The 21706-nt window shown below is 45.8% G+C and overlaps 1 protein-coding gene across 2 annotated transcripts in view; it reads left to right on the top strand.

Moving 5' to 3' along the window:
• Positions 1–21706, top strand: part of GRID2 (glutamate ionotropic receptor delta type subunit 2) — a 2892146-nt gene that overhangs the window by 2035183 nt on the left and 835257 nt on the right. The window lies entirely within an intron of this gene.

The raw sequence follows: 21706 nt of genomic DNA, 5'->3' as shown, positions 1-21706 counted from the left end.
AATAGGAACACCCCTTCTTCGGAACGAAAATGACAGTACCAAAAGACTGATTTAAAAGTCAAGCCTTTAATTCAATTAATTTCATCATACCCCGTATTCCATGTACCCCAACAGCTAGCCAACTGAGTAACCCTGGAGTAGCATTATCAGTAAGAATTGAGCTAGATGTACCTGGAGTCTGGCAGGACACTTAGATGCTTTGACACCACTGATTACCAGACAAGAGGTTTACATTTGCGAGGCTACACGGGCGTCATCAGTAGCAGAATAAGAACAGTGTGACCGAGATTAATGCATATATTCTTTGTTGCTCTATATCAAGACATACTGTTTGACACCAAAATTAGCAATGCCTGAAAATGGTGCATTTTTCATTTTGTGAATATGTTGAATGTATTATTATTTTGATATTTTGATTGTATTTTCTCAAATTGTTGTTGGATTCAATGTCAGAGGAATTATAGTGAAACAAATCAATGAATTGAACCTTAAATCCAATACTACTAAAACATTCCTTGTAACAACATTATGACATAGGAAGGCATGTTTGTTTGCAGTAACGGGAGGATAGCTCAGGGGCAGCATGCTTGCGTTGGAAACAGTAGACTACACGGAGCAACACAGGTTTGATTCCCAGGTCCATGCTTAGAAACCTCTCAGTATTAAGCACGTTATAAATAACCAATCATATCAGTAGTTGATAAAAGTAACTAACATCTCGTAAAAGCCAGAAATGGCAAGATTTCCAAGAGCAACAAAGCTTCCATTCAATATTTGAAGACTTGCAATTTTTTATCAGTGTTTTAATAATCTATAATTAGAATGAATGCTGTTTACAAGCACTCTGAGCTTGTGTATTCCTGCTGTGTGATGAGCGCTCCATTGCTTCTCGAAGCTAGGTCTGCACTCGCTAAAGGCCCTAATAATAATAATAACAACAGTAATAATAATAATAACAGTAATAATAATAACAGTAATAATAACAACAGTAATAATAATAATGAAGATGTGAAAGCATCAAATTTATATTAAATGTGCCTATGGCCATGTCATTTCCTCATTGCATGCGCCATGTAGACCCCCCTACTGTGAATAAAAACTTACGTTCTCGTTTTTTAAAAAAAATATCTTTACTTGCACCCCGAATTGAAATTTTAAATTTAAGATTAGCTAAGAATTTCTGTAAGCAAACTCTCCTGATGGAATAAAGTCTATAATCAAATGTGAGTATCTTCAGATTCAAAACACCTACATTACTGGAAATGTGGATGGTACTTTAATTGTTGAGCATTCTGTGCATCAAAATTAGTTTCTCTACTGCAGGGCATTATAAGCAGTACACAATGTTTCTTTTATGATAATCTGGGGCCAGATTACAGAAACTTTGCACCGGTGCAAGTACAAAGTTGCACAATATTAGAACTAGGACAAAGTATGCCCTAGTGCAAAAAACATTGGAGCCATATTAGAAACCCTTTGGACTATGGCAAGTGTGCATGGTATAAGCACTACGGCAACAATTAGTGCAAAAAACCTGCACTGTCAATGCATTTTTACACCAGGGCAACATTTTCCCTATTGCTAATATGAAATGATCATTCTCTGAGCCTGAGTTACAAAAGTGTTTTGAATTGGAAAATCGCATTGAAACATGCTTTGTAAATTAGGCCATTTTACTTTACTCATGTGAATGAGATTACATGCATTTAACTAGATGTTCTTTTTGCGGGTTACACCTGTGCCACATATCCCTTCTGCTCAGTTAACCCCCATCCTGCTTTATTTTGTTTTCCTGGCTTTGTCATCACGTGGGAGATGACCCATGACCTATGCCTTTGTTTTGCCAGGTCCCTGAAAAGAAGGCCACAATGAGATGACCCAACACGCATCAAAGTTCCCACATGTTGTCTGTTACCGGATTACTGATATTGTCATCGGTAGATACATGAACAGAGGATCAGGATCCACTATGATCAAATACAATTATAAAATAGACATGTGAGGACAAAATGGGGTAGTGTCTCTGTTGCATGCTGACAAATCAAGCAATATGTAGACAGACCCGGATGCCACCTGCAATTGTTATAGCACAAATGCTGTAAATTCTAACACAATATTCCATAGAATTAGTTTTCGAAAGCATTTGGAATCCAGTTTAAAAAATCTTCCACAACACTGAGCAGAATTTAAAGCGATATCCGCAACTGAAGACCTCCCTGTGGGTTGACCCTCATCAAAATAGCTTTCCAATCGTTCTTCATGGGCACGCTTTAAAGACTTAAGGTCCTTTACAGTAGGTATTACATCGTATTCCAGAGTTTACCCATATTTAATCAATTATGAGTGTTGGCCTTCGCCACGGCAATCAATTTCCGTTTTTCAACATAGCACACCTAATCTTCCTTCATACCAGCAGGTCTTCTGAACTGTTAATACAGCACCATTAACAATAATGGGCCAGGTTGTGCGCCATAAGATAGTGGGCATATGCCAAGCTCCATATGAACTGGAAAGGTTAGACAATCTTTAGCCACGTTTTACTCTATCACTAGGATGGGGAAGGGTGAATGTCCCCATAATCTGGCCTCATAAAGAGCCAGAGAACGTGCCTGAGCTTTGTATACACCCAGAAAAGGTGGGACTTCCCTGACCTTGGTTCGAGTTCACAATGAGCAGATGGACCCAAGTCTTTGTGCATACATAGATCTATGGAGTGGTGGCTGGTGTATTAAGGGGGCATTGGGGCGGAGCCCCACTCATCATCCGTACTAAACGAAAGGGAAAGCGAGAGCACAGCGTTTATCTGTAACTGCTCTCTCTGGCTGCCATGTTTCTACTATCTAGCAGCAACAAGTTCCAAGTGCGCATGTGTGCCTTTGTTTAATGCCTGTGTCGCCCCATTAGCAAATGCTCAGTTGTGCAGCAGAGGGTGTGGAGAGGAATTATCATCAGGTGGAAAAAAAAGCCTCTGTGGGTCAGTGTCAGTGATTTTAAGAACATTATGAGATGCGCTCTATCTCACTAAAAGAGCGGTGACTATCTAGGTGTCAGGAATGCACAGAACCATATACAGTGTGTCCCTCGCCCAATTTTTCTTAGAGTACAATAGTCATGATTTGTCTTTCTGCAGAGCTCCTGCACTCACCCAGACCCACTGTATTTGCCTCAGACATCCAATTAAGAGCCCTTATTTGGACTCCATTTTGTGTTCCTTTCTTGGGAGGGGATGAGTGCTGACGAAGGGAGAATGTTTACTACTTTTTTTTCATTTGTTTAAATTGAGCTGCATTATCTGTTTATAGTTACCATAGCACATGGCTTTAATATTGTTATTATATTGCTTGTAAACTTTGTAATATACCTGTAAACCTTGTAAGTACTGCCCTGTGTGCTTTCATCATGTTGTATCTAAGAGATGCGCCCGGTTGCCCCTGGGCCTGGTGCGCTATAGAAATAAATAAAATACAAATACAAAATACCCTACTGTGACGAAGACGTTATCTCTTCCAGTAAGAATGTATCAGAACACCACAAGTACCATGCTAATGTCTCTCACATAGAGTTGCATAACATTTCACAGCCGTTCATTTTTCCTTGCATGAGATAATTGTGTAACACAATTGTACCAGCATTTTGTCAATCGGCAGACCTACATTCCGCTACTAAATGCATCTGTATTTTCATGAAATGACAGGAGCAGATTTTAGCCCAGATCACAAACTCTGGTAGTGTACAACGCATGCAGTGCAATGCAGGGAAAATGAATAATGTATTACTGCTGTCAACACAGTTAATGAAAGTGCCTGAAGTAAAGCGTTTTGATCAAAACTAATGTTGGTGGACTAATTGCCTTCACCCAGGCTTTAGCAATCAGATATATGTAATAATAATAAGAGGCTTCCAGGAAGACATGTGTGTTCATTCTCAGGTGCTGTACTAGATCAGAATTAACTGAAAAGTACAGACCAGCAGCACAATTGCTCCTTCAGATGACTGCAGTAATGATAGCGGGAAGAATAATGACTTGGAGATACACCACTTAGTGCCTGATTCATGGAATTATTAGCACGGTGAAAAGTGACTTTGCATTGCAAAGTCATTTTGCACTCCCAAACAAACACCCTAATTCAGAGTGGTGCAAAGTGTATTTCTGGACTGCAAAGTACTCTTTGCACCAAGAATTAGGCCCATTTAGCACTGTGCAAAGAATACTTTTGCATTGCAAAGTCACTTTGCAGAGCAAAAATACACTTTGCACTGGTCTGTGAATCAGCGTGTTTCTTGGCAGTGAAATTCCAAGAATCAGGCCCTTCAAACAGTTTGATGCTGCCATAGTTTTGCCCGCGTGCCTTACATGCAAATGTCCGATGTGCCTTACTTTCCCTTCAGTAATATCTGCATAGAACTCTTAGGGCCAGATAACTGAATTTATTGCGTGGAGAATCGGGACTGTGTGTGCTATTCTGCGTGCAAAACCCTGTTCGTCGATTCATGGAATCGACTTTGCAGGGTTCTCCTTGGCTTGCAGGGACTTTTCTCAGGCTCGTCACGTCTGCAAGCGGTTGGGTGCCTTGTGAGAGATTCCTCGCAGAGTGTGGGCCGGGCCTACGCCTGGACCTAAATGGGTGGAACATGCAAAATGAGGAAGAACAAGGGAAAATGTGGGCGTGTTGAGCGACGGTTAATGCAAAAAAGAACGCACATCCATTTCAACACAAACCAATCCAAATTCATGGAGTTCAACGCACAACCTTGCGTCGGCAAAAGGCATACACAAACCCTGTGATCCAACTGCCACATGATAACAGGCGTAAAGTCCAATGTGCACATAATCCAATACGTATAAAACACGCAAACACACCAAACTAGCATCCACAGCTACGATTAGGGATGCCACGTGGCAGGAAAGACATATGCAAAAAATCAAGGAAAAACTTGCCATTGCTCACATCACCATGAGTCTCAGCACATATATTGCCTGACCTGTTACCCTCATGACAACTCACCAATAAACACCCTACAGTGACATCCTCCCTCACAACAATTACCCTGCAACCACTGCCACACTGTTTGCCTTGATAAAACAGCATGCAAAGACACACCAGTCTACCATCACCATGTGTCAACTGCACCCATGAAGCTGGACCCGCTCATCACAGTGCAAGCAAAAGACAAATAACCCCACACAGTGCCAGACTCCCTGCCACAGACGATGCCACAAGTGCCACCCAGAGTACCCTTGACTTCCCTGCACTTGGTACACACCTGACTGGCATCCACTGCATCCCACCTGCAACAACATTTGGAACTTGCAAAGACATGCATTGCATCAGTGTAAATATACTGTGCAGCCATGACAACTCCCGTAGGGAACACGGTAATAGGCATGGACTGCCCGGTGTCAACATCTATAAGTACAAACAACCAAGCGTGAGCAACCATAAACATCACAACAGGAAAACTGCCCAACAGAGAAAGGACTGCCAGCAAAGCATACATGTTACAAGCACACCCTGGATACATACGTCACTCAGCCCTATGATGCAGGCCCAAGTGGGGACATTGATTGAAGTCATACAAGTTCTGCACACCCACCATCAGGTCTCATGTGTGCCTTTGGGTCAACCATGGATGCATATTAGGAAAATGACACCAATTGAGGAAGTGACGTCCCGGGAGTGGAAGTACAAGTGTGGAAGCTGATGAGAAGGATGACAGAGGGCAAAAGGGATGCAGGACACAGATTGATGAATTCATAGCAGTGCACTGGAGAGAGAGAGTGAGAAAGAGAGGGATGGGGAAAAGTGGTGCAAAGAGGAGACTGGCTGCTGGGGAGATGAGGATTGATATGTCTGACATCACAGTGGGTGAAGGCAGAAAGAAGGTTGCCAAAAGAGGAAGGCAGATACATGAACACTTGTAAAATAAGCAGCCTGCTCAGAGAGCCTGGAAGGCACATGCATGGAAAAGTAGCACATGTAGTGGGCGCAGAAGGACAACATTCCGTGATGTAGAAGGGCAGACTGGCAAAGAAAGGCCCCTTATGAAAGGGAAATCAACAGATTCACATCAATGAAACCACATGCACAACACACCATGGCATGCAAAGCTGAAAGAGATCTATGTTCACAACATCCCCACAAATAATTGGCAACAACAACAGACACATATCCCACACCAACCACGAAGCCCTATGTTGGACACCACTGTAAATGTACCTCAGGACAATATGCAGTTGTTCACTCACCCTCCTACAGACCACACACTCTGTGTCAGACAGTCCCAGAGAGTGTGCATGGATCCCAGGGTGTACCTGCGGCACCTACACAGACAACAGATGAAGACAAACCGGGGGGAGTGGACAATGTACCACATGCATGGGCCCACAATATGCAGACACACCATGCAGTCACTCACGGTGCTGGATTTGATGAACAGGTGATATAAAAAAAGCATGCAATACATCCAGGTGTAGAGAACATACAGAAATAAACATTGAATGAGTGACCTGATTGGGGAACACGGGAGCAGTCTGTCAGGTGTATGCATGTGCATATCTGTACTACCCTGCATTCAGCAAGTTTGACAAAGAATTCCTGTGGAGTCAATTTACACAAATGCCCAGAACTGTTTCAATTGAGGCAACGCCATGAAGCAGAGCAGCCAGAGGATGTGAAGAACTGACAATGGACATGTGTGTTACATGTGGAATAGTAGCAGGGTTGGTCATGTATGCCAATAAGGACGAGGAGTGGGCAGTGGTACAGGCCAAAGGGTAGAGTGGACAGGGAGTACCCCTGCTGAGCCCCGTTGGAAACATGGACAAGGAGGAGTGTAAGGGTGTCAGTAAGGAGACATCAACCCAGTCATTGAGGCAAGTGTTGGAGAAACAAAATACACAAAGCACAGATGCACAGAGAAAGCATGTTGTACAATATCCAGAACATCCAGCCCATGGAGTGCAGTCAAAGGATGAATCAGGATCACTGCAAAAACATGGGACTGAGTATTACACCAGCCATAGTTGCTAAGAATTCATACAGCACATATGTCTCAATATTCTATCAACCCATTGGTACCCACACATGCCATCCTGTCGTCCTCAAGGCAACCATGGCAGTTGACACCACTGTGCATGGCTGCATGTCCACTAATGCACGCATCATACCTTTGAGAGGGCAACAGCACATCTCTCAAGGAAACAAAAAAGAAAAGAAAATTAGTCCATCTTGTATTGCGTGAAAAAACAACACATGCATCCATCCTGGACAGGGATATCAAAAAACAAAAAAGGGTCCACGCCCATGAGTGGAATAAAAATCATCAAAAATAAAAATCCCCTCCTTTGGCTCGTGGACATTACAGCAATGATGGCTCAGGAGGCATGGGTGTGTTGAGCCCCCCATCCTGCGGTAGACCTGCTGGTGGTTGTGGTGGTGGATCCAATCCACATATTGCCAAGGCCTGGTCTTCATTGTTCATGGCCAACCGTGACACAGAAGCATGCACCAGCACACCAATGGCGGAGAGGTCTTGATGCTCTGCCTCACAAATGGTAACAAAGTTTGTATGCACACTCACTGGTGACACATCAAGTTGCTGTGACAGTGTCTGCCTCACGGCAACCATCTCCACATGGAGATGTGTTCTTGTGGTAGAGAGTTGATCATGCCCAGCTTTCCTCAAGGTCTCCATCGCACACCAAAGGGTCTCTCGATGTGCCTGAACAATTCCATGCAGGGACTCCTGCAGACACCTGAAATCAGCCCGTCAGCCCTTGATTTTGGCCTCCTTGCCCAGTTCTTGGGACCAGCTTGAGGACTGCATGACCTGCAGCCAATGCTCTACAAGGGCCACTGGTGGGGTCATGTTCTTGGCAATTTTATCCATGCCCTCTGCAATCTTGTCCCTAACATTGCCAAGTCAGTTGGCGGCATGCAACATTTGCTTCTCCCACACTGTCTTTCTAGCCTTCACATGTCCACCATCATATGTGCGGGGCCCATGGCAGCCTTATGAAAGAGACCATGCCCATTTCTGTGGTGCCCCTGTTGTGGGCTGCAGGACTGCAACCCTCCATTGGACATCACCCCCAGAACCTCATGGAAAATCATGTGAGGGTGGCCTTGCAGCCATAACAACTGCAGACGTTGGGCCCACCACTGACTGGCCTTGTGATGCCAGCTGCACAACCGCAGACTCAATTGCCCCATCTGATCTGTCTGTTGGGGCACCCACATTCTCCCTCTGTGAGGCAAACACATCTGGTTTTGCATTCAAATCAGCTGAGTCAGAAGTGTCCAAAGAGGCTGCAGCATGGCTGTTGATGGTTTGTAGCACCAGTGGGATTTTATGGTGAACAACACTATGACCTCCACTGGTGGTCTGACGTACCTTTTCCACCCCTACATCTGGTGTATCTTCACCTGCACATGGACAGAGGATGACATTTTGAGTCATGTGCCTCCAGAAAAAAAGCACATGTTCATGAAAGTGCTGACGGACACAAACCGGCAGGACACACAAGCATCAGACATTGTAATGCCCCACACTATGAGCCGTAAGCCACGGATGTATAGCATTTGCTGACATGTAGCAGCCTCCACTCCCCTGGGCCTGTCCATGCTTTTAGCGCACACAACAACGTACAAAAGTGGTGTGCATATTGCCTGATGGTCCCTGCAAATGTCATGTCAGCACACAACCCAGGGATAAGTACTGCACATGAGGCATTGTAATTGTGAAGGCCATCATATGGCATCAGTCAGCCACTTAAGTCCACAGATACTACAGCATTAAAACATGGCACACAATACAAGATGTCAACTGAGAAGTGGACGACCATATCCAGTCAACCATTAACCACCATCACCACATATGCTGCATGCCTGAGAGGGTAAACTGTCAAATCCTTTGAAAAGTGCTCCTGTGGCAGCATTTGTACATGACATACATGCATTTCCTCACCATTGGCATCCACTCGATCCATCCAACATCACAACCACTGTGACATGTCACCTTAATGCAATCATGCACCCTGACCAGGAGAGCATTGCCCATTGCATCGTTTTGCTGAGCGCAGTCCATGTACATTGAACGGCGTGATATGTAGGCAGCAAAGATGTGAGCGCTATCAATATCACAAACCTGCCAGGGTAGGGCAACAGGTGTTTGGTGGCAAAGTGACCACACATAGGTCTGTTTCTATGTGCCGTGTCCCATCAATGTCAACAACAGGTCTCCCGGCACCGTGTGAGTGGCTTCACATGAGCATGAGCCCCCTGCTGAATGCCTAGCAGAAGACAGGGATATGAATAGTAATTAGACATTGCCTGTGATAACAGTGACATTCACATTACATTGTCAAATGAAGTATCATTCGATGACTGGCCATGAATGAATGACCAACAGTCAATGACTGTTGTTTTCTATGACACTGTCAGCCAATGGCCACTCTCATCTCATACAATGCAAATTTCTACTGCACATCATGGGTTTATGTTGAGCACCATATTTGGCCTTGCCAAGTGTGGTGGCACAACCTGGCTATCCCCTTGCACCAGTACTATGCCAATACTGCCTCAAAGAGTGAATTGGGAAAGTTGTATCTACCACAAGTGTGCCATAATGTAGACAATATATATGGCATGCAACAATCACAGAATTTTCCTCCAATGCAATACTCCACTGTGTCTCATACCCTTGATACACTGCCACTACAGGGGATTTACTGGCTGCAGGCCAGCACTGAGTAGAGACACAGATGCCAGCACTGTTAGTAGAAGCATGCCCCAGATCTTTTGGTCACGCACCACCCATGATGCTGAGGAGGCTGTCTCTGTACAGATGTAGAGCCCATGCCAACATATCCTGAGCTATCTTTGTCGAACATACAAATGATGGTCTAACAAGGTCCAGGATAAGTGTCATTGTTTGAGAATAAGTCCCTGTTTATGAACATCATCGCAAGATGATGGGTCATTGTTCATGACTGTGCATGCTTGGACTGTGTACCTGCACCTCCTGACCTACATCTCACATTACACAAGGTGCAACAGGGCCATTATGCCACATCTGCGTGGGCTATGTAGCTGGCATGCCTTTTCTCATTAGACAGATGAACCAAGTGTGGACAAGTATGCACGTCTCAAGAACACAGACAGGCCGATGTCTCTGTGAGTGTACAGCAGAATTATGTGATTGATAAGGCATGTGTCTGTCATGTATCTACTGATGGACAAATACAGACCTTTCAGGCAAGACAGTTGCTTCTGATTTCAAGTGGATTAATATGTTTTAACTACTACCATGCACATACATGTAATCGTATGCAGGCAGGTACACTCATTGGCATGATCAATATGTGTTCCTGTTCACATGGCCTGGCTAGGGACATATGATTTTCAGATTGCAAGAGTGGCAACCTCTGCATGATGTCCCACCATTAGCTATTGTCCACCATGTAGAATAGTGTAAATGCATCAACAGCACACCTGTTACTCTGGGCAGTGATCTGTGGGCACTGATGCAACATCAGTCTGGACACACCACAGGGTGTCATGACAGACAACTCTGATATGCATCATAACAAGGCATCCCGTGGGAGTACGTGAACATCTGAACATGCAACTCAGCATCAAATGATGTGATTGTTCAACATCTAGTGCAAACACCTGTTGAACAATGAATAGTGACAGGCCGCACGAATGTAGCTTACAATAGTACATGTAGGTGTAGCATTAATTGGCCATGGCACAGAGGAGAATCCTGTCAGTGATATGCACTTGTCAGGGGGGCTTGTCATGGGGTCAGGCTATTTGCAAAATGTTATTGACATTGATACACTGCATGTTTGTACTGACACTGCTGTGTAGCCCATCAGACAGTGATGTGTACTGTCACATGAACAGGTGCTACACATGTCCACCAGAAAGGATACTTCCAGAATGAAGGCCATGTGACATGAATATAAACATTAGCAAACATGTATTCCCAAAGAAAGTTATACAACTACACATATATGGTGGGTCATACATGATTGGCGAAACATTTGATGCACAAGAAATGGCACTCACCAGATGTGTCCTCATAGTTCTCCAGGCCTGCCACGCCTTGCATCTGCTCAAGTGTGATAAATTGACTTGTAGCCTATTCATGCAGTGTCAGCTGCTCCTCCTGTGATGACGCCCCTCCAGTGAACAGTGCAGAAGCCTGGTTGACACTGGGCTTGTGCGTGGTCCTACGTGTGAGATCATTCAACCACTTCTTAACCTGTTCAGCAGTGCACATCTCCACAACTACAGCATTATTCTGGTCTGTGACCTGCTGCCAATGCACCATCCATTGTGGGGTGTATGGGTGCTCCTCGCATACTGGCACATCTCAATATAGTGATCGGTTCTTCCTCTGTGGAACTATCTCCTTTACTGTGTTTGGGGTTGAAGCTTCCTGCTCTGCAGGGCGTCCCTTCTTGGCCCGAGGGGCCCTAGCTGGTGCTGCTTCACCTGTCTGTCTGCGACCACGTAGGCATTCAGGTGCTGTGTCACCTGTGGCCAGGGGCCTGCCACGTCCTCGTGGGGCTCACACGTCCCTGACCTCGTCTGCTCCCTTTCTCTCTTGGGGCCTTTCCACTCATGTTTCACGTGAAAAGGATACATGGGAGGCACATCAAGATATTGGTCTTGGCAAAATGTGGAAGGGAAAAGTCTACATGATGTGCAAAGTATATGTGTGGTCCATCAAGGCTCCAATGTACCCCAAAATCAAAAAATATGGTATGCAATACGCAGAGACACTCCTAGACTCATAAATTGCATACACAACACACCATAGGCCTAAAAAGTGTAGAAATCCATGGACGTAGGTCCAAAGATACCCCCCCAAAAAAGAATGTTGTGCGTATTACCTGAAGTGGACTCCCAAATACTCCGCGGCAGGGGCCTCCCTCTGGAACAGCCTTCCTGCCTCCCTGAAACTTGAGGAGAACCATCTCCAGTTCCAGAAGCACCTCAAAACCTTCCTCTTTGCTTCTGCTTTCTCTCCCCCTCTCTCCTGCTAAATTCCTGACTGAAATTGCACTGAATCTCACCGATCTCGGTCCTTGGCCCAGCCACTCTCCCCTTGCACCTCCTCCCTGGCAACCCCTGCACTGCGGGACTGTCTCTGTATCCCTACAGCCCCACTTCCCAGCATTTGTCTGCACTTACCTTGCACTTGCCACCAGCTGGCCCTTATTATTTTTCGTGTTATTCTACTACCCCTGTACTGCACTTTCTCCTCTCCCTTTCCCCTTGCACTTTTCCCTTCCCCTCTGCCCATACACTTGAGCGATCTGAATGACACCTGGCCTAGTAGGATCGTTGTCTGTCTTCCCTCTGTTCCCCCTCCCTGCCTCGTTGCGCCTTGAAACACTTGTGTATAGGCGTGTTACAAATGCCATATCATATCATATCATATGTGATACTCGTTCCACTCGTACCTTCACGTGCACCTTATATTACACCGTCATTGCTTTGAGCTGCGTAGGCATGCCGTGTAACGTCCCCGCGTGTCGGAAGTAACTCATGCATTAAGGGCCTTTACTCTGTTGTCAGCTGCTGTGGATGCGAAACGCACACCACAAGTCCTCCTGCCTGCAACCTGTTGTTTTTGCTTCCTTTGGCCCTCCTTTGCCTTACTCACGCCTAATCTGCTGATACCTTCTGGAGTGTGAGTTACTGCTTGCGATGAACACTGTCTTGCAGTGCCAGCTGTCCTACATTTGCCTGTACTCGTATGTTGGGCCTGTGACCATCCTTTCTGTACTTGGGACTTCTACCTGCCAACACCACAGCTCCACAGCACCTACCCAGGTCCCAGGAAAGCCATACCTGTCTCAGAGGTGCCATGTTTGCCCCATCTACATCCACTGAGGAGTTCAGCAACCCCACGTCGAAACAGAGGGCTGCCAACTTCACCTCCACCAAAGTTGGTATACTGATGAATCAGGTCCTGGGCACCCATGATGCCCTCTTTAATGCAGCAACATAGCTGGGCAACGACGCTAGGATGAAGATCTGGGATGAGATCATGGCTGCTATCAACGCGGAGGGGATTTCAGATCGCACAAAGACCATTGTCGGAAAACGTTGGGATGACCTCAAGACCCGTAGCTATTCCAAGGTGATGGCAGCCTTCACCAGGGAACCCACCATGGAGGTGTACCATACAGGCTGCAACTGGTTCACCCAGGCAGAGCTGCAGGTCCTTGAGAGGTTCTATCCGGACCTTCACTCCCAGGTCTTGGCATGGAAGTCATCCGGGACCTGCTGGTGAGTACGCACGTGGAGCAATGCTCTACATCGTATGTGTGGCATGCATGTTTGCAGATGCCACATCCTGTTAGAAGCTTGTGTGTGGGGTGAGACACAGCAGTTTGCTACCTCATGCCAATGCTGGGCATTGTTGGGTGTCCTGACCCACGTTTGAGCTATCATGCTGCAACATTTGGTGCTGTGGGCTTAGGAAATCCAAGATGGCCAAAAAGCCCACAAGTGCGCCAGAATCCAGGAGAACCACGCAGTTTGTGCGCACACCAAAATGGTTACCTCACTTGCCACCCACCAGTGTAAAGAAAGATCTTTGTTAACAAAATCCACTGTTATTGATGTCAAAAAGTAGCTGAAATCGTGGCTCACCGGACCACTTTAAAGATTCAACCCTTTTGTGGGGTTCCACATAACCATTTTACTGTAAGGAGCCCCATCAAAACAATGTTAAGCAAGGATTTACTACCATGTAAGAACCATTCCTGTTTGGAATGCATTAATCCAAGAAAAATCCCAAAAATGGTTGCATTACCAGTACCCACCACTATCAGAAAGCCGGCGTTTTAAAACCACCAGACTTTTTGTGTAAAACTGAATAAATGAACCCAAAGCAGGCTGTAGAAAGACTTACTGGGAGGTGGATACAATGTAAAGTTATATTCTGAAGTGACTTGAATGTTCATAACAAGACTGGCTGAGCTCTGCAGGTCTGCAGCAGCCTAACTGAAACTGGATTTAAAACTACCAAAAATCGAAAATGTTTAAATTAACTGAGTGACCTACTTTTGAGTGGCACATAGTTTGTCACTGTTGAAATGTCATAGTTTTGAACTTAGAATCAGCATTCTAGCTGCATATGTAAAAAATTGTCTTGACTTAAACTGGGGAACAAAAAGTGACATTTTATCTGAAACCTGGCTTAAAGAAACTGAATTCTGCCCACCAGCTACCCCCGACAGGAGTTGAGACTTGCACAACAGCTGTGTTCCCAGGCCTAGCTGCCTTTTGCTGTTTCCACCAAAAGGGAGATGACACTTCTCTGATTGAATTACCTGGGCTCTGCAGGAAATTGAACAAAGCCCTGTCCTGACTCAGGCAAATGTTTTATTGGGGGGTGTCGTAAAAATGGCTTCCTCTGAACAATGCAACCCCTTTCACCCAGGCAGATGGTTTATTGCATGGGTCATAATAATGGCTTCCTCTTGGCAGAAACTGGGACGGTGAGAAACTGGAGACAGAGGCTGAGCTTGAAGAAAGTGGAAAGACTGGTTTCTGTACCATGTGACCTGAAAAGACACACCCCTGTAGCCAGAATATGGTTTTAGAAAAAGATGAATAACTCATAGTACGGACTTGTCATAATTATTTAAATGATACCATAATTCTTGTGATTTTTCTGCCCACATTTTAAGAGGTTTTTAGAACCGGTGGCATGATCTGGGGGCAAACTAGCAGTTAAGAGGGTATTACTTAAAATGTATGCATGTTAAAAATCTGACACTTCATCAATTAATGCCTGCATGCCTTGCACACATTTGGGTAAATTTGAGTAAGAATACGATATTGGTAACCCGACCAAAAGCGCAAAAAGTTGCCATTTCTCAATGCAAGCTCTCAGGAAGAGCAGATTTGGACAGGGCATACCTCCTGTGATATGTGATGGGTGCATGTAATTTTAAACAAATGTGTACCTGTGCAAATATGTCTTTTGGGTCAAAATATAGATTGTGTGTAATTTAACAGGGGTGGGTTCTCTGTATCATAAACAGACCTCATCATGATGACACTTCATTTCATTCCCCCAATCAAGGGGAAGAGGATGAAGTGGCTAATGACAAGTGGAGAGGGGCTGCCTAGTGATGCTGCACACACACCCACTTTCAAAACACATAAAAGCAGACAGTCAGGACAGATAGAGACATTCAATTCCATTTGCTGCAAAGCGCTCTGCCGGACCACACAACATCCAGAAGATACCAGATTCAACACTTAGACTTTAAAACTCCAAAGAACTTGATTCAGAACTCAAAGCAAGGGCCTAAACCCACAAACTGAGAACTCTTCTCAGTGTGCCTCAGCATCCAGCAAACCTAGGAGCCGCATCCAGGATCAGCGCTGGGTCCAGAGAAAGCTGTGCAGAAAGATCCAGAAGCAGTGCTGTACCCAGAGAAAGCAGAGCTGACCCAGACCGCTGTTTGCAGAACCAGAGAGCTGATCCAGACGCTGTGCGCAGAGACCGTCCGTAGCGAGTGAAGAAAACCTGACCAGATCCGTGGCGAGGCCCATTCTATTTCTAAATATATTGTGAGTACCTAGCAGAACTGTGCAGAACCAATCTCTTAGTTAAAATAATATAATTCAATCTATTTTAATCTAACCAGAACTGTCTCCTAACTGTCGCCTGTCATTTGCAAAGCTGTCACCTGTCATTTCTAGTTACTAGCTGTAACTTTTCACTTTGAACTTTTAAAATTTCAAATCTGAAAAAACGACCTTTACCATATCGCTCATATCTCTGTTACCGTTTGTCTTAGAGACTTGCAGTAACTTTCCTCTGAAAGCTGGGAATCTTGGCTAGAACCGCATTCCTATTCCCTATACTTTTGCCGCAATCCGAAAAACGCACTCGTGAATTTGCCGCGATTTGCAAATTTCTCCACGTGTGAAAACAGCAGCTTCCTTGCTTTCATTTGCCAAAAATTAATTTAACCTGCCAATCATTCCTAGAACATTGCTAAAGTAAGCCTGAACTAATTTAAACCACCTAATCCTCAACCTGAACCTCCAGAGGGATTTAGAATCATTTTAGCACATTTTCCAATATATCGCTATCACATATAAAAGCATTTTGGGCCTGTGTTTCAAACTTCTGTAGTCTAAGCTTGCTGGGGTGAACTGAATTACATTTGATTGCATTTCTGAGAACTGTGTGCTTTCCTTCCATTTCCTTGCATTGCATAAAGGGGGAGGGGATTGCCAGAGAAAAGTGATTACATTGTTTTGTTGAAATCATATTGAGTATTTTCTGTATTGCATTTTCATTCAACATTACATTCATCTGAACTTATATAAAGCATTCTCTACCACCTTATTCTTCTGTTCCTATTCACAAGTGTGCTAGTGCCAGACTATCCATTATTGATTACTGCTCAGATTAAGTGTGATATCCAAGTATTAATTTATCATAAAGTGTGATATATATATATATATATATATATGGTTTAAATTCTCCAATAAACCTTTTAACTTGCAAAACAGAACTACTTCTTGGCTCAGTGGGGTCAGGGGGATTCCAAGAGAGGGGTGTTATATAGGGGTAGTCATCCAGAATGCATGAACTGGACATAAAGATATATCGATAAGGGTTTCCATTCAGTATCCCAGACTAGGCATTGACTTAGCTGTAGTGTTGAATTGAATCCTCTTACAGCATATGTGCTGTCAGACATTGTATACTGGCATTAGCATGTGTCAGGAATTGGGGCTGGCGCAGAAAAAGGCATGCAGTGTGTGTAAAACGCTAGCCGAACTATGCTGGAAATCACCAATAATCCGCACCTGAGCATGGGCAGCCGGCGTTAGAAATAGTACTTTAATCCCAATCAGCTGCGATAGTGCGTGAAGCCTAGGACTCCAAATGTCTCACAACTGCTGCTGGGAAATGTAGTTCTGCAGTGTGTGTAAGGGATTGTTGAACAGACAGGGATACCGAAGGAAAGCAGCAGTCTTTTCAGCCTGGGCCACGGTGGTGACAGTGTCCACGGCTCGGCAAGTGCTTCACGCTGCAACTTCAGGTTGGGGTTGTCCTTCGGGGCAACGGGCACTCAGATAAGTGCTCAAACGTTGTTCTAAAGCCACTGATCATGTGTATGTTAGTGAGTGGGCTCATCTCACATGACTGCTTACGTTGAATAAGTACTAAATCCAGCACAAAGCACAGCCTCTCAGAGGAGGGGCTGTCTGAACTGTCAAGCAGCAGGCATTTGTGTTATTTAGTGAGCAAGGGTCCGCCATGGTGAAACACGGAAGGCATGTTTTGGAATGGGAAATTGGGTGCACTTTTGAGTTCACCGTCATTACATGAGGTGGAAGGGTTATGAACCTACATAGCATATAAGGCGAAAACCCTTGAATATTATGAACTGCCATGTTTGTTTTCGCTTTCCCAAAGGGCCATTTGTTTCTTTCTTCATTAGAGGAGAAACCCCTTGTATGTGCCATCCCGCTTGCTCGTGTGTCAATGTGTGTTATACATGCTGCAATAATTTCAATGTCCTGTGTTGCCAGGCTGTAGTAAGTTCTATGTCATGTGCTTGCATGCTGTGTTCTATGTCATGTGCTGCCAGGCTGCAGTGAAGTTCCAAGTTATGTTCCTGTTTGCTGCATTATGTTCAATATTTTACATTCGCCAGGGGTAGGCTATTAGGTCGGGGTAGATGTCTGAGGGTTCAGGTTCAGGTTCGAGGTGCTGATGTCATGCATATGTATTGTGAAGAGAAGGTCAGGAGTGTTGGCATATACGTGTTTGACTTTCCTAATGTCCCCCAAACATATCCAATTACGTTTTCCCTTATCCTCTTTCCAGCTTTCCTCAACTTCCCCTCCCTATCCACAACCTCGTCCTAATCCCTCTTCCCACCATTGGCTGCCAGGTGGTTACCTGTTTTTTAGAAATCCAGGTGCCCGTGCTAACCACGGTGGGAGGGTCAATCTATTTGGCTTCTGTGGTTCGGGGGAGAGTGTGGATACTCTCTCCTCCTGTGAGTCTTGACAGCATGGGTATTAGCAGATTTCTCATCAATGACTTGTCATACTTGGCCATATGCTGTGTGAGATCATGGACTAAGTGCTGGGACAGTACGGATGCAGACCTACTATGTTCTGGCCATGTGAAGGATGTGTATGATGGACTACTCCATGTGTGGCACACCTGACAGTGCATCCATGCAGACACATATGCTGAGAGTGAAGCATGTGTATCAATGTCTCGGTGTGCCAAGTTGATGTATTGATATCTACGGGAAAGGATGTGACATTTCATCCCAATGCATTTGGAGCACAGGTGTATGTGTGTACATGCTATATATGTATGCTGTGCCAGATTGCATGTGCAATTTGTTCCCAGATATATGGGGTGGTACATGCTGCTTGATTGCAGGTCAGGCTGTCGCATGTGCATGTGGGGAACTCTGTTTGTGTGGGCAGTTGCCCTGGTGCTGTTCCCATGCCCATGGCTGCATGTCATACTTGTGTTGATTGGTCATTGATATGGTGGCTTTGCATGTTTTTGGTGATGTGTTGGTGGCCACTCAACATTGCTTTTGGTTGACATGTGCATGTGACATGACTGTGATTCTGCCTTCACACTACACTCATGCAGCAGTTGACATGCAGTGTGCATGGGCAGCTACTTTGCTTCTGCTTTCTCTCCTCCTCTCTGCTGCTGAACTCCTGGTTTAAATTGAAACAGCACTGGTCACCTGGCTACCCTCTGTTCTCGGGCCCAGGTCCCCTCCCTGCCTGTTGCACACCTACACTATCCCCTGGCAACCCTTGCACTCTGGGGCTGTTTCTGTATCCCTACAGCCCCCTAGCAGCACTTGACACCTGATGTCTGCACTTATACTTGTACCTGTCACCAGCTGGCCGCACTTCTTATTTATTCTTATTTATTGTTTTTATTTATTATCTGCTTTTTATACTATGTACTGCACTTCCACTCCCCCTTCTCCCTCGCACTCGGCCCCTTTCCCACCTCCCCTGCACTTGCGCGATCTCATTGTCACGTGGCCTAGTAAGATCGTTGTCTCTGTCTTTCCTCTGTTCCCCTCCCTTGCCTCACTGCACCTTGAAACACATGTGTATAGGCATTTTATAAATGCCATATCATATCATAACAATTACTGATCTCAATGTATTTCGTCCCATTGTCCACAATTTCTGCAGCTCATAAATAGGGCAGAGACATCGCTGTGGTGCAGAAGGGCAGGGGCTGGGCCACCAGACCGAAGCATATTCCCCAGCCAGCCATCATTGAGACCTCCTCATCTGAGGGAGAGTTGGCTGGGCGAGCACAAGGAATAATGGGCTCAGCTGTTGGGGGTATGTCCAAGGAAGTAGTTGTGGTGGAGGACTCCTCAGTGGCTGTGGGCAATGGTGTGGGAACAGAGAGGTCATCCGGGGAGGAAGGTTTTCTGGACTCATCTAGGGAGATGTAGGTTGTGGTCATAGAGGAGGCAGATGAATGCCAGAACACAGGGTCTGGTGTGAGCATCCAGGAGGGTGTCAGACTGCACCCCTGGGCCAGGGACAGGAGGAAGTGCAGTGCACAGTGGAGGGTGCTGCCCAAACTCCTGTCCCTGCTTCATCTGCTGCAGCAATGACCACTGTATTGTATACCTCCACCCAGACTGTGCCCTCTCTTGGGGCCAGGGAGGTCACCCTTGAAATGTTGCATGCCCTGCTGGCTGGTTTTGCAAGGTGGATGGCTTTCATTTGTGATGATGTGAGAGCTCTTTGTTCCAAGCTCTCACAGCATCACAAATCGATGTGCCTCTACCTGGGCCAGCAGCATGTGTGCTACTCTTGGGTGGTCTCTGTGCGTTGGCATATTCATCTGCCTCCTCCTCCACGGCCTCCTCTGTGCCACAGTCATCCTCAAGCGGGAATTCCTGACAGTTCCCTTTACTGCCCCCTCGACTCCAATCCCACCCACACTGCCAGGTCTGGTGGCAAGTACATCCCTTCCTCCAGTGGAAGTCCTAGCAAATACAGAAGGGGTGGTCACTGTGTACACCCAGGAACCAACACAAAAACAGGCATCAGTGGGACAGCTGGCAGCTCGGGACAGTGCTGGTACTTTACCCCCCCCCCCCCCCCCGAACTGCAACTTCCAGATGGCAGGGGCACCTGTGCAGTGTACGTTTGGCCAGGCAGCAGCAGATTAGGAGTGCACAGAGGCAATCCTCATAGGGCTCAACAATTTTGAGGAGGCAAGGCAGGCAGGACAGTTCAGTCACCTGGCAGGAGGAGAGCAGGAAATTCAGGCAAAGGATGTGAGTCTGAATGGACTTCTGGTTGCAGCTGGTGGCAGAGAGGGAGCGGGCTAGGATGGCAAGGGTAGCTGGGGCTAAGGCAGAGCTGACAGATAGAAGACCCCTGAGGAGGGGTGCCATCCTGGAGGAGGATTGCAGGGAGGAGGGGCTGGGGAGGAGGATTTTGGAGAACCTGCAAGCTATCCAGGAGGGAACGGTGGCCCTCCGCCACGTGGAGGGCAATGAATTTGGCTCTGCCATGGAGGTGGGGATGAGAGACAATTGGGCCCGCTGCCTATGTCTATAGTTGATTATATGGATTTTCTTTTTTGACTTTTGTTAATTTTTACCCTTGTACATTCCTCCCTTTCATGTAGCAGTTTTTATAGTGTAAATATTAATAATACCGATTTGAGTTTCTTGATCAGACAGTTGTTGGGGACTCTTTATTCATGTGCTGGATTTTATTTACTTTGGTTTTGGTATGCATTGTTATGTGACTGTCCATGGTTTGTGGGCCTCACTGTGGATGTGTGGGTATACGCTCACCTCTTGTGCAGTCATTGTTTGGTAGGTGTGTCCCTCCTGATGCATGACCGTCCACCTATGCACATCAGCTACCACCCAGTGGATGCTCTCATGTCATGCTGCGCATCTGCCACTGAAATGATTCATCTTCACATGTGAGTTTTTAAAATATGGCTGTAGACATCATGCATTTTCTTGGCTCACACACACTCTCAAACATCCTTCACATCACCTGAATACATGCCTGTTCAACATGTGCTAGTTGCAAGGTCTTTGACTGCAATGCTTTCCTAGCAGACCCTCTTCATGCATTGATCTGTACATGCTACTATGCACACACATTTGATGTGACTCTCTCCTATCAGTGATGTCTTGGACTTGTGTCCTCCCAGCCATTCACCTACAGCACTTTGATGCTATTGCAATGGCACATGGGCACAGTGATACATGACATTGCATTATATTGCTTTACTATGTTGCATGTACATGGTGCGTTCACAGTGTAGCTGGTCTTACATGCTGCTGCCCTGTGCTCTGCAACAGGACATGTGATGTATCAGGGAGTCCTGTGATGAGTTACTGCATCAGGGCCCCCAGTTGTTCATTTGAGAGGTGGATATGTGGCCGTTGTGCTTCATGTTTATGGCAGGCCAGTGGAGTTGAGGTAAGTTGTTGGTCTACATTGGACTGGTAGGGGTGTTATGTGGTGGGATTGGATGGGCTGGGGTGGTGTCAGAGGTGAGGCAGGCTGGTGGGTGGTGTCAGAACATGAAACAGCTGCTTGGGGGCTGGTGGTGGAGGTGAGGGATGCTGGTGGGTGGTGTCAGGGCTGCCTGT

The sequence above is a fragment of the Ambystoma mexicanum genome, chromosome 6q, assembly GCF_040938575.1.
Source record: "Ambystoma mexicanum isolate Mex_15411 chromosome 6q, UKY_AmexF1_1, whole genome shotgun sequence".
In the NCBI taxonomy this organism is placed as follows: domain Eukaryota; kingdom Metazoa; phylum Chordata; class Amphibia; order Caudata; family Ambystomatidae; genus Ambystoma; species Ambystoma mexicanum.
This window is presented reverse-complemented; position numbering and strand designations above follow the sequence as displayed.